The sequence below is a fragment of the Marmota flaviventris genome, chromosome 15 (genome assembly GCF_047511675.1).
Source record: "Marmota flaviventris isolate mMarFla1 chromosome 15, mMarFla1.hap1, whole genome shotgun sequence".
Taxonomy (NCBI): Eukaryota; Metazoa; Chordata; class Mammalia; order Rodentia; family Sciuridae; genus Marmota; species Marmota flaviventris.
This window is the reverse complement of record NC_092512.1, coordinates 8591705-8602404: the sequence shown is the minus strand read 5'-3', so window position 1 is coordinate 8602404 and position 10700 is coordinate 8591705.

Below are 10700 nucleotides of genomic sequence, written 5' to 3'. Positions count from 1 at the left end.
GCCTTCACCCTTATTCAGAGGCCAGCTGGCTGCCAAATCAGCTCGGTTCATTTAGAGAACACCTGTTTCCACCTGGTGACATGAGTCTGCATATGACTTGGGGCCTCTCGTGCATCTAGTGCCGTGACCCCACAGGAGGAGGGGATGTCAGGGGATGCATCGTCGGCCATTGAAGATAGCCATCCAGGGCTCTTCCCTGGGGGTCCCCGCTGTGTGCATCCAGGGCTGTCTTGTGGAGATCAGAGAACTGAGGATTCTGAGAGGCCAAGAAAGTTCCCAGGAAAGGGATGGGGATGCCACCTCAGAGGGGCTCCCTGCTCCCCCGGAACGGAGGCTGAAGGGCCTCTGCTCACACTCCTTCACCAGGCTCCCTCCCCCTGTCCACCACGGCTCGGGGAGGAAATTAATAAATTCTCACCATGCTTTTGAGGGCCTCAGGGTGTCTCGGTTCATTTTGGGCAGCTACAACAGAACACCACAGCCTGGGTCTCTCATGGTGGGCAGAGACTTACTGACTGACGGTTCTGGAGGCTAGAGTCCAATTCAAGGGGCCAGCGTCCGTCCAGGCCCCTCTTGCTGCGCTGTTGAGCGATGGAAGGAAGAGATAAAGCTAATGGGTGAAAAGGGGCGAGAGAACCACCTTTTATAAACAACCACGTCCCCCGAGTGAGCAGACTCCCCCAGTCCCCCACTGCACCCTTGTGGCCCAGCCCCTCTCCTCGGGCCTCAGCTCCCATCTCTGCTGCCCTGGGGCCCTGGTCTTCATTAGAGAAAGCTGAGTGTTTGGAGGAGTCCCCGGGGATGTCCCCGCCCTCCTGTGTGCCTCTGCTTTATCACTACAGGGCTCTTCCTCAGAGGCCACCGGGGAGGAGTTTTGCTTTCTTTCATCCCAACTCAGAAGGCGATGTCAGCAGAACCAAGGGACAGAGGAACAGGCGTCTCAGCCGTTCACTGACCTTCAGAGGTCGGCCGAGTCTGAGCTCTAAGGAGGCGGCTTCATGATGAAGACGATTCCCCCCGGGTCCACTTTCCTCCTGGATCTTACCACCCCTGGGGGGGGGGCCCGCAACAGCAGAGCAAATTCTTAGTTTTAAATATTGATTTAATGGGAGTAAATTGGTACTTCTTTAGTTAATTTGGGGCAAGTGAACATTTTTAGAAATAATTCATTTCTGCTAGTGGCTCATTTGTACCTTGTGGTCTCAGGTATATTCTTCTTACCAACTTACAGAGGGACAGCACCGAGAACTACACAAATGAAGACTATAGTTGTAACCACCCACCCCCACCCCACACTTTCTCATTGTTTTTTTTTTTTTTAATAGCTAAGCATTTATTTTCACAAAAGATATGAACACCTTTTGCACATTTGTATCTATTGATCTTTTCAAATGAGATTCCTTCAAGACTTTATGATTTAGAATGTTCTCCGATTTATACAGAATTTGCAGGAGGAACATCTAGTGTCAAAAATAGATTTTTATTTTTAATTTCTCATATTGACTTTTCAAAATCTACCTGGAGGGTATTTGATGCTGATTATGAAGTGAGACTCCAAGTTGAGTCTTCCTTCCCCAAAGCAGCCTTCCAATTTCCACTAACTGCTTTACCTCTGCCATCTACACCCGGGCTCACGGCGCACACGTACCAGTACACAAGCGCACATGCGTTACTCTACGACATCTTTGGATCTTAAATGATGCATTCCTGGATACCTATTTATTTCTACTGGCAGCTCATCTTGCAAGTCCCATTTATTTCACAGATAAGAACACTGAGACTTAGAGAGCAGATTAATTTTCACAGTCACCCAGTTTGTTAGAGGAACGTCTGGGAGGACGGCAAACTCAGAGCAACCCCAGCTAGTGCCACCCACTCACCTCACAGGGCTGGGTCCTTCCTCTCCTGAGACACCACAGCCAGCAACATTGCTTGGTTCTGTCCTGTCTGTCTAATTAGATTTACAGGATCCAACGCAGTAAGCAGCAGCCACAGGTGCACCGAGAGTCTGAAATATTTCTAGTCCAAATTGAGCTGTGCCAGGGGAGTTGGGCATACGGGGATTGAAAGACCCAGTGAGGGAAAGAAGAGGACACGGAACGCCTCACGGATGGATTTGGCAGCCAAGACCCGTTGACCCTAGAGTATGTCCAACATGTTGAGTATAAATTTATATTAAAATGACTTTCACTTGTTTCCTTTTTACTTTTCCAATGTGGCTCCTAGAAAATTAAAAATTATGTGAGTGACTTGCATTATTTTTGTGGGATAGTGTTAAAAGCTAGATTGCTTATTCTGTGTGGTCTTCCTTTTCTCATGGTTTTACCTTAGCAATCTGCACAATCCTTAGAACATGGTAGATGCTAACTGTTTGTTGAATGAATAAATGTGACTTTCCAACTCCTACAGCCACACACCTCAGTGATGGGATCTGGGCTTTTTCTTCCTCTCAGTGTAAAAGGATTGCTTAGGTCATAATTGTGATCAAGGAGAGTCCCTTAGTCCCTGGGGATCAATAGGAAAATATGAAGGGACCCAGAGCTCAGGCCACGAAGGTCGCCTCTGTGAGGAGTCCCTACATTGTCCAGGGTCCAGGGGGAATCTCCTATTGCTGTGCTCATGTCACTTGGCCAAGCAGAGACATGTTGCCCCTGCCCCCTGCCCAAGCCCTTCCTTTCTCAGCCCAGGACCTGCTGTGGGTAGGTCAGCAGCTGAGGTGGGCTCAGAGCAGGTGACCTGGCTTTAGATCTCTCCTTCCCACCTGGGGCTGTTGGATCTCAGGAAGACCTTCCCTCCCTCCCTTCTTCACCTCTCAGCCCCTCGCCTTCACCATGTACGGAGTCGGCATTGGAGCGAATGCTCCTGACGTGCCGAGGAGCAAGCCTGGGACACTGGTATGGAATAGGTACTTCTCCTCTGGGTCATGAGCCATGCTTACCTTTGTCTGTTTATCTTCATTCCCCCAGGGCCCCATGAGTCATAAGCTGGGAACTCATGTTTGTTATGTCACAAATGTCCATCCACTGTGGGGCACGTATCCTCGGGCTTCAGAGAAAGGCTTCCCCCAGTGCACTGGACACAGGCCATCTCCTGCCACCATTCAGATGGACTTGGCTGAGCACAGACAGAACTCATGTTTATAAGATTTGGAGTCAGGCTCTTTATTTTGTGAGGGGGGTAATATAGGTTGAGCACCCCAATCCTAAAATCCAAAATCCAAAATGCTCTAAAACTCGAAACTTTTGGAGTGCTGACATAAGACAAGTGGAAAATTCCACACCTGACCTCCAGTGACAGTCACGGTGAAGACTCAGGTGCACTAAAGACATTGCGTAACACTACCTTCAGGCCATGCATATAAAGTGCATATAAACAAATGGATTTTTGTTTAGACTCAGATTCCATCTCTATGATATCTCATTATGTATATGCAGATATCCCCAACTCTGAAAATAGTTCCAGTCCCAAGGATTTTGCATAAGGGACATTGTAACCCCACGTGTCTCTCTGAAGTTTTTTGAGTGTCAAGTGATAAAGCATGTGCCAATCTTCTTTACGAATTCCAAAGTACTAAGGTAAATAAATAAACAAAATGTCAGACACAGAGTTTACCCAGCTGCCCAGATAAGAAACAGGGTTGGAGAGCAAGTCTGAGTTCTTCTAAGCCCCAGGTGTGTTATTCAATTTAAATGTGTAGTGTGGAAGGACGGTGGCCCGGGCTGGGCGCGTAGGAGTTATTGTTAACAGGGGCACAGGTTTCAGGCAGGATGAAAAGTTCCCAGGAAGTCTGGCGGTGGCAATTTTGTGACAATGGGAATGTACTTGGTACATCTGAACTGGGCACTTGGACCTAGTTAAAGTGTTAAGTAAGTTGTAGGTTATGTCTGCTCTCCTACGATTCGAAATATAGGAATGAAGTTCTAAAAAGTAAAAAATGTAGGGGAAATTATCTAGGATAGAATTCTCCCATGTTCCAGGTGGTAAGGGGTGGATGGGAGCAGAGACCCCCCTCTGGGGTTGTACTCACCCTCTAGTGGGGGGCAGGAAGGCTCTTACAACACAGGAAATGCTTGAATTAGAGATCCCAGGGAGCTTCGGATGCACAAAGAGGGGCCCCCGAGAGATTTTGGGGAGGGGTTGTTTGCAGACGCTTCCTGGGCACCAGCAGGGCAAGGGGATGGGCATATGCTGCAAGCAGAGGGCAGAGCCGGTCTGGCAGGGGGAGCAGAGGGTCAGGGCACAGGTAGGGGCCAGGCAGGCCTGTGGCGGGGGATGTGAGGTGGGGCCCCTCTGAGGCTGGCACTGTCGGGCCCTGTGGTCAGCTCCCTCAGGGGCCCTTGGGAGCCACTGAAGGGCTTGGGAAGGGGAGGAACACCTTCAAATCCGCCTTCCTGACAGCTCGCTGTGGCAGCTTGGAGGCTGGGTGAGGAGCAGGGACAGGATGCAATAGTGAGACCACCAGGCAGCGGCCAGGGGGCAGGAGCTGAGCTGGCCGAGGGGAGAGCTCTTAGGCGTCAAGCAGGCCCGAGCAAGGGAGCAGATGGGGGAGTGGGTCAGTATTTGCTGGATGCCTGGTGGGCGGGCGCTGGGGTGGTGGATGGCGGAGAGCCTCCATGCCTTTGAAGGCACTTCTCACCTGTGGTGTTCTGATTCCCAGCAGCCCCCGGCTCCTCCCAGGTCCCTCTGTTGGGTTCCCATGGTATCCTGCTCTTGTGTGTTCCTAGGCCCTCTATTAAGCTCGTCTGCTCGCCTCTGTGTCTCTATGCACTTCAGTGAAGGAGGGACCAAAGCCTTCCTCGTGTGCCTCCCATGACCACTTAGAGAGGAGTTTAAGTCAGTGTGTGTTAAATGACTGGACAGGTGGAAACAGCCCTCCAATTCCCCAGATCAGAAGCCTCCTGAGAGAAGGAGCCACACCCTCCTTGCTCACCACCCTGTTCCTGGTCACCTGCCACCCCGGCTGCAGAGGTCGGGTATGAGTGGCCAGGGGCTGTCGCTCAGTAGTAGAGCACTCGCCTGCTGTTCATGAAGCCTGGGGTTCGACACCCGGTACCACAACACAACAAGAGGAAAACAAAAAACCTGTTTCCGAACACATCTGGACTCCTAAAAAAGTCCCCTAGAACCATAGGACCGCAGGTCACACCATTCTGTATTGAGAACCCTCTGTTCGGCCTGGGGACTCGGCTCATCCACTCGGCCTTTTAACAATGGCTTTCCAAGTTCTCTGGCCACAAAGCCCCGTGCCAGAGCGCTGGTTCTTGACATCAGCCTTCGCCAACCAACTGTGAGGATGTAAGGAGGGGTCTGGCACCCTGGTCCCCTGGCACCCAGGGCTCCTAGGCTGTGGTCTTTACCTGGAGTTCATTTGAAAGAATATTTGGAGACACATGATCTTTCTCTGCCCTTCTAAAGCTGCCCTTAAGAAGGAACAGCTATAGGTGAGTCAGGGTCAGCAACGTGAGCTGCCTGAGGACCCGTGCCCAGCTAGGGGAGGCTACTCTGAGTTTGGGGTCCTCAGCTCCTGTGCATGAAGATCTCCCCAAGGCCGGCTGTGCACCAGCTGTCTACAAGCATATCAAGGTTGGGGAGAGGTGTACTCTGCATTCTATTTTAACTCTAAGTTTCTGGAATTCTAAGACTAAATCTCCTTCAGTCTTGTTCTTTCAGTCATCTTTCATGTTTTTTCCAACTGTTAGCATTTTAGATGGAGAAGCCATGTCTCAAAGCCAGGGCCAGAAACCTAAATATGTTAACCTGGCATCACATTAGCTGTGTGACTATAGGGTAGTTACATAACCTCTCTGAGTTATTTTTCTCTTTCTGCAGTGAGGCACCACATATCTCCTCTATAGTTTTCTGTGGGAATTACATGAGACAGTGGATGTGAAGACACCCAGCATTGCCTTCCATACAGAAGGTCACTTGTTGACTCCCATTTCTGCCATTTTTGTGCATGACCTTGAGGAAGATAATAGAACTCACCTTTGGGATCCCACCAACAGATATATGCAAAGCTCTCAAAACCCCATCGCACACGTGTGAACCACACAGCATTGTCCGTCAGTGATGATCACAATCTGAGTGTGCCCTTCCAGTGCCCTGTGTGTTCCCAGCCTGGACGTCCTGTAGCCCATCTTCCTGCCCTGCCCCCCACCCTCAGCAGTGCCTCCCCACTCAGCCTGGGTCGCACCCAAAGCCTGAGTCATCTATGAAAATCACTGACTGAAGAGGCCCCTGTAGCTGGTGTCCAGCTGTCCCGCTCTGCACCCAGCTCGGGGACTTCTGGGTACCCCATGTGCACTGCCGGAGGAGCCTGAATGCCCCCCACACTGCACTAATACTCTGGCGTTGGGGTGTCTACAAACTCCCATCTCCCCTGGATGGCCAGGCACACCTGTGTGGCTCTGCGGCCTGGTAGCTCACACTTCCCTGAGAGCTGCTGGGGCCTCCTGGGAAACCATGATGTTAAACTGAGGCTGTAAGGCAACAAGACACCCCAGGGAGAGGTGATGTGGGGCAGTCAGGAGTCGTCTATCATGGTTGGGCACAGGCTGGTGCCAGGGGGTGTGAAAGCACGGGGCAGGGGTGGGGAGCGTGTGCTGGGAATGCCAATGTGTCCTGGGTTAGTGGTGTTTAGAGATATTTGGCCCCACAGGCGTTGGCAGGAAGCCGTTTGCACACATTCTTCCCTTGGGAACTAGGACTTCAAGGTTGGGTCTGAAAGGGGCTTGTTTTCTGGCCCAGTCTCATGCTGGGTAACTGTGGGGGCCTCCCCAGGAGGACAGTGTGAGACACACCTAAGAGTGTGTGTGTGTGTGTTCAAAGGTGTGAGGGCTGGAGCTCTGCATCTGAAGGTTTTTGGATGGTTTGCAATATAAACAGACTCAGTTTTCTTAGCTAAGCCTAAAATGTTGACTTACCAGAAGGTCCCTGGCCAGCTCAGAGTCAGGAAGTTGAACAACAGAGATGCCTATGGCAAAGGGGCTGGAGAGATTTGCAAGACCTGAGCAGCAGCATTCGGGGTTCTCTGGAGTGCGGATGTGGGCAAACTCTCTGCCAGGCGCCAGATAGTAAATATTTGCCACTTTACAGACTTTCTCAAGTGGAACCCTGTAGTGCCAAAAGAGCAACAGACCACCATGTTAAACAAAGGGGCATGGCTGTGTTCCAACAAAACTTTATTTAAAAACCAGGCAGGAGTAGAACCTGGTCTGCAGGTGGTGGGTGATGGCCCCTGCCCTGGAGTGAAGTGGGGAGAGGACTTGGGGTCCCCCTCCCCAGGACTCCACCTCCTTCTAAGTAGTGCTTCTGATTAGTGAAAGGTGGGCAGTGATTGGTTCAGTACTGGCCAAGGGGTGGTCTCACCACTGACCACAATGATTGGCTCAGGTTGGTCCAATCAGAGTAAAGCAGGAACTTTTACTTAGTGAAAGGGATAAAGGAGGAGAAAGGGGACCTCTCCCACTCCTCCTCCTCCTCCTGCTCTTTCCTCCACTTCCCCCAACTCCTGTGCAGGAACAGATGTGGGCAAACTCTCTGTCAGGTGCCAGATAGTAAATATTTGCCACTTTACAGGCTTTCCCAAGTGGAACCCTGCAGTGCCACAGCGTGTGCTCCAGAGTCAGAGTGCCCAGGCCCAGGGAAGACCTGGCAGCCCCTGGCTAAGTGACCTTGTTAGTCTCCTAAAGCCTCCTCCTTGGCCTCCTCATCTGTAACGCAGCAGGGGATTGTCACGAGAATTGAACTGGTTAATACACTTTTAACACTCTTAGAATGCTCCCTGACACCTGGAAAATGTGAAGCAGAAGCTAATTTGATTAGGAAGGTGATCATCAATATCCCAATTAGATCACCCTTGTTTGGGCTTTGGGCACAAACACTTTCTAAACCCTCGCTTTCCTCTGTTCTTCTGTAACGCTCCCCACGCGGCGTCTGCTCCCAGGACCCTCTGGGCTGTGTCGGTGGGTGCAGACTCCCGGCTTGCTCCTAGGCGCTGTCCTCCGTAAGGAGTTCTCTGTCAATCACCAGCTCCCGGGGAGCAGGCTGCGGGCAGTGCCTGCAATGGTTCTGTCAGGCCAGCACATCTCAATTTGGGCAGCTCTTCAGTGGTCAATCACCATCTAAAACAGAGACCACAGGGCCGTCTCATGCCTCCCGGTTTCTGGAAACCAGCCAGCTCTTCTCCCCAATAAGACACTCACATTCTCAGCATGCAGTTCATGCGAAGGCCTGCGAGTCCTAATTACAGCTGGTTCTGGCTGGTTCCCACAGGAGCTGTTAAATCTTCATTTGTGAACCCTCTGGGGCTGCTCTCTACTTTGGGAAAGAACCCTGTGACCGAGAGACAAGCTGTCTCCCCTGACCCTTGCACACCCTTCCACTCCTGCCCCACTTCAACCCAACTGTCAGACGTCTCTTCAAATGGACTCGAAAATTAGTGCTGGTCATTGACAGACTGCTAGGCGGAGTGGCTGCTCCTTCATCCTGGGGCCCAGACACCTGCTTCTCTGAAGGGAGTACTTCCTGGCAAGTGGGTCTCCTCGTCAATCAGCACCAGCAAGCAGAAGCCCTGAGGACCAAACCACCCTGGGGTCTGCACAGTTTTAATGGGAAGTCTGTGGGGTTCAACAAGTGCCATCACAGACGTTAAGGGCCATGTTGGTTTAGGGTTTACTTTTAGCTGGTGACAGTTTCCCACTAGGCAGCTCTTGGTAACTCTCCGGGGTCTGGGTCTGTCTCTGGATATAAAGCCTTTGAGACAGGGATGGTCTTATTTGGTTGAGACAGTCAGTCTTCAAACTGGGGATTACTATTATCTCTGTTTACTGGGTAAGGAAATAGGACTCAGAGTGATTGAGTAACTTGCCCCAGACCACACAGTTGGGACAGACCCAGGATGAGAACCCAAAGTGATTTGGATGCCAAGCCTCTTTCCCTGTACCCATTTTGAGTTATTTATTCATTTACTCCAAATCCATTCATTGAAAGCTCACCAGACAATAATCTATGCCATGGGAGTCCAGCAGCAGTGAACGGTTTCCACCCTGGGGGTAGATAAGCAGCCAGCAAATAGTCCTGAAAAGTGGTAATTGCTCTGCAGAGGATTAAAGTGAGCTGGAGTCAGTTTGCATGGGGCGAGCTCTGTGGAGGGCAAATGGGCAGCAGGGATCGAAACTTAAAATTGCATTCACTTTGATACAGCAGTTCGACTCCTAGGTAATTTATCCCAGAAATGTGTTAGCATGTAAGCAAATCAACTGAGATGTGTACAAGAAGGCTCGCTGCATCATTAGACTGGTCAAAAAGTGGAAGTACCAAATGCCTATGAACAGAGAATAGAGTGTCCGTGAAGGAGAGCAGTTTGAAGCTATTTAAAAGAGTTCAGTGGAACAGACAGAACGATGAGATGTCGTCTAGGATGCTCTGGCATCTAGTAAAATAGCAAATTGTGAGAGAGTCTGTTTCCCTTGATTATGGGAAAAATCAGAGAAGAGAATATATGTGTCCTTATGGCATAAACTAGGCGGGAAACCCTGCAGGAGCAAGCAAGACTGTTACTTCCGGGGTATCTGGAATGGCTGGGAAAAGGAGCAGAAAAAGTGTTGTTTCTTTATTTTCCCCATAAAACTTTTTGAATTTGCATATAATATATATTCCAGAACATATGCTAGATCTTAAAAAGATAGAAACCAGAGCGATGTGAATGACTGATGGTTGACCAGTTAGTTAACTTCTCTGTGTATCAGTGACGTGGCACTGAGACTGGAATAAAGAAAGGGGGCAGTCAGGGGAGGAGCCGGGCCATGCCTTCCTGGCAGAGGGAGCAGTTAGTGGAAGATGGGAGTGGCTCATCAGGAGAAACGAAACAAGACCAGGGTGAGGGTCCTGGGGGACAGGGAGAGCAGGTGCATGAGTCTCGAGACAGGGTGGGGACCAGACTGAAGAGATATTTTTTGATCAATAGCAAAAAGAGTTTGGATATTTCCAGTTGACAAAGGCTTCACTGATAAACGTGCTTCAGAGAAGAATGATTGCTCCCACAGCTTCCAAGCCAGTGGGATGAAGCGCTGTGTCTTCTGCTGGGCCACCTCTTATTCCTGGACCCAGCCACGAGCCCAAGATGCTAGTCCCCCAATGCCTCAGATGGGAAGCAGAGGCTGGTGTCTCTCCAGCAGTTTCTGCCGACTCACTCCTGCCAACTCGAAGGCAGATTTCCCTACGCCTGGTGCCCAGTTTAGGATCTTTTGGGTTAATCTTCACAATCCAGGAGTTTGGACTTTATTCCAAAGATGAAGAGAAGACAGACAGTGGTGGGTTTTAAGCAGGCAGTAGCCTTCTCTACTTATGCCTTAAACTGACTTCTCTGCAGAGGAGAAGAAAGAGCTGCAAGGCACTAGAGTGGACACAGAAGATGGTCTTCGCCTGCAGGAGAGGAGAGGAGAGGAGGTGGCTTGCCTGGCCTGTAGAGGTGTGCGTGAGCAGACACATGGCTTAGAATAGGTTTTGGAGCAAGGACCAGAAAGCTGTTGAAAGACTGTGTGTGGGGTTTGTGCAAAAGAGAATCTCAGATAATTTCTAGTGTTTTGACTTGAGCAAATGGATCCCCGTACCATAGTGAAAAATACCAGGGATGCTAGGGTGACAGGAATCAATAATACCATTTCAATGACATTAACCTTGACATTCACTGAAATTCA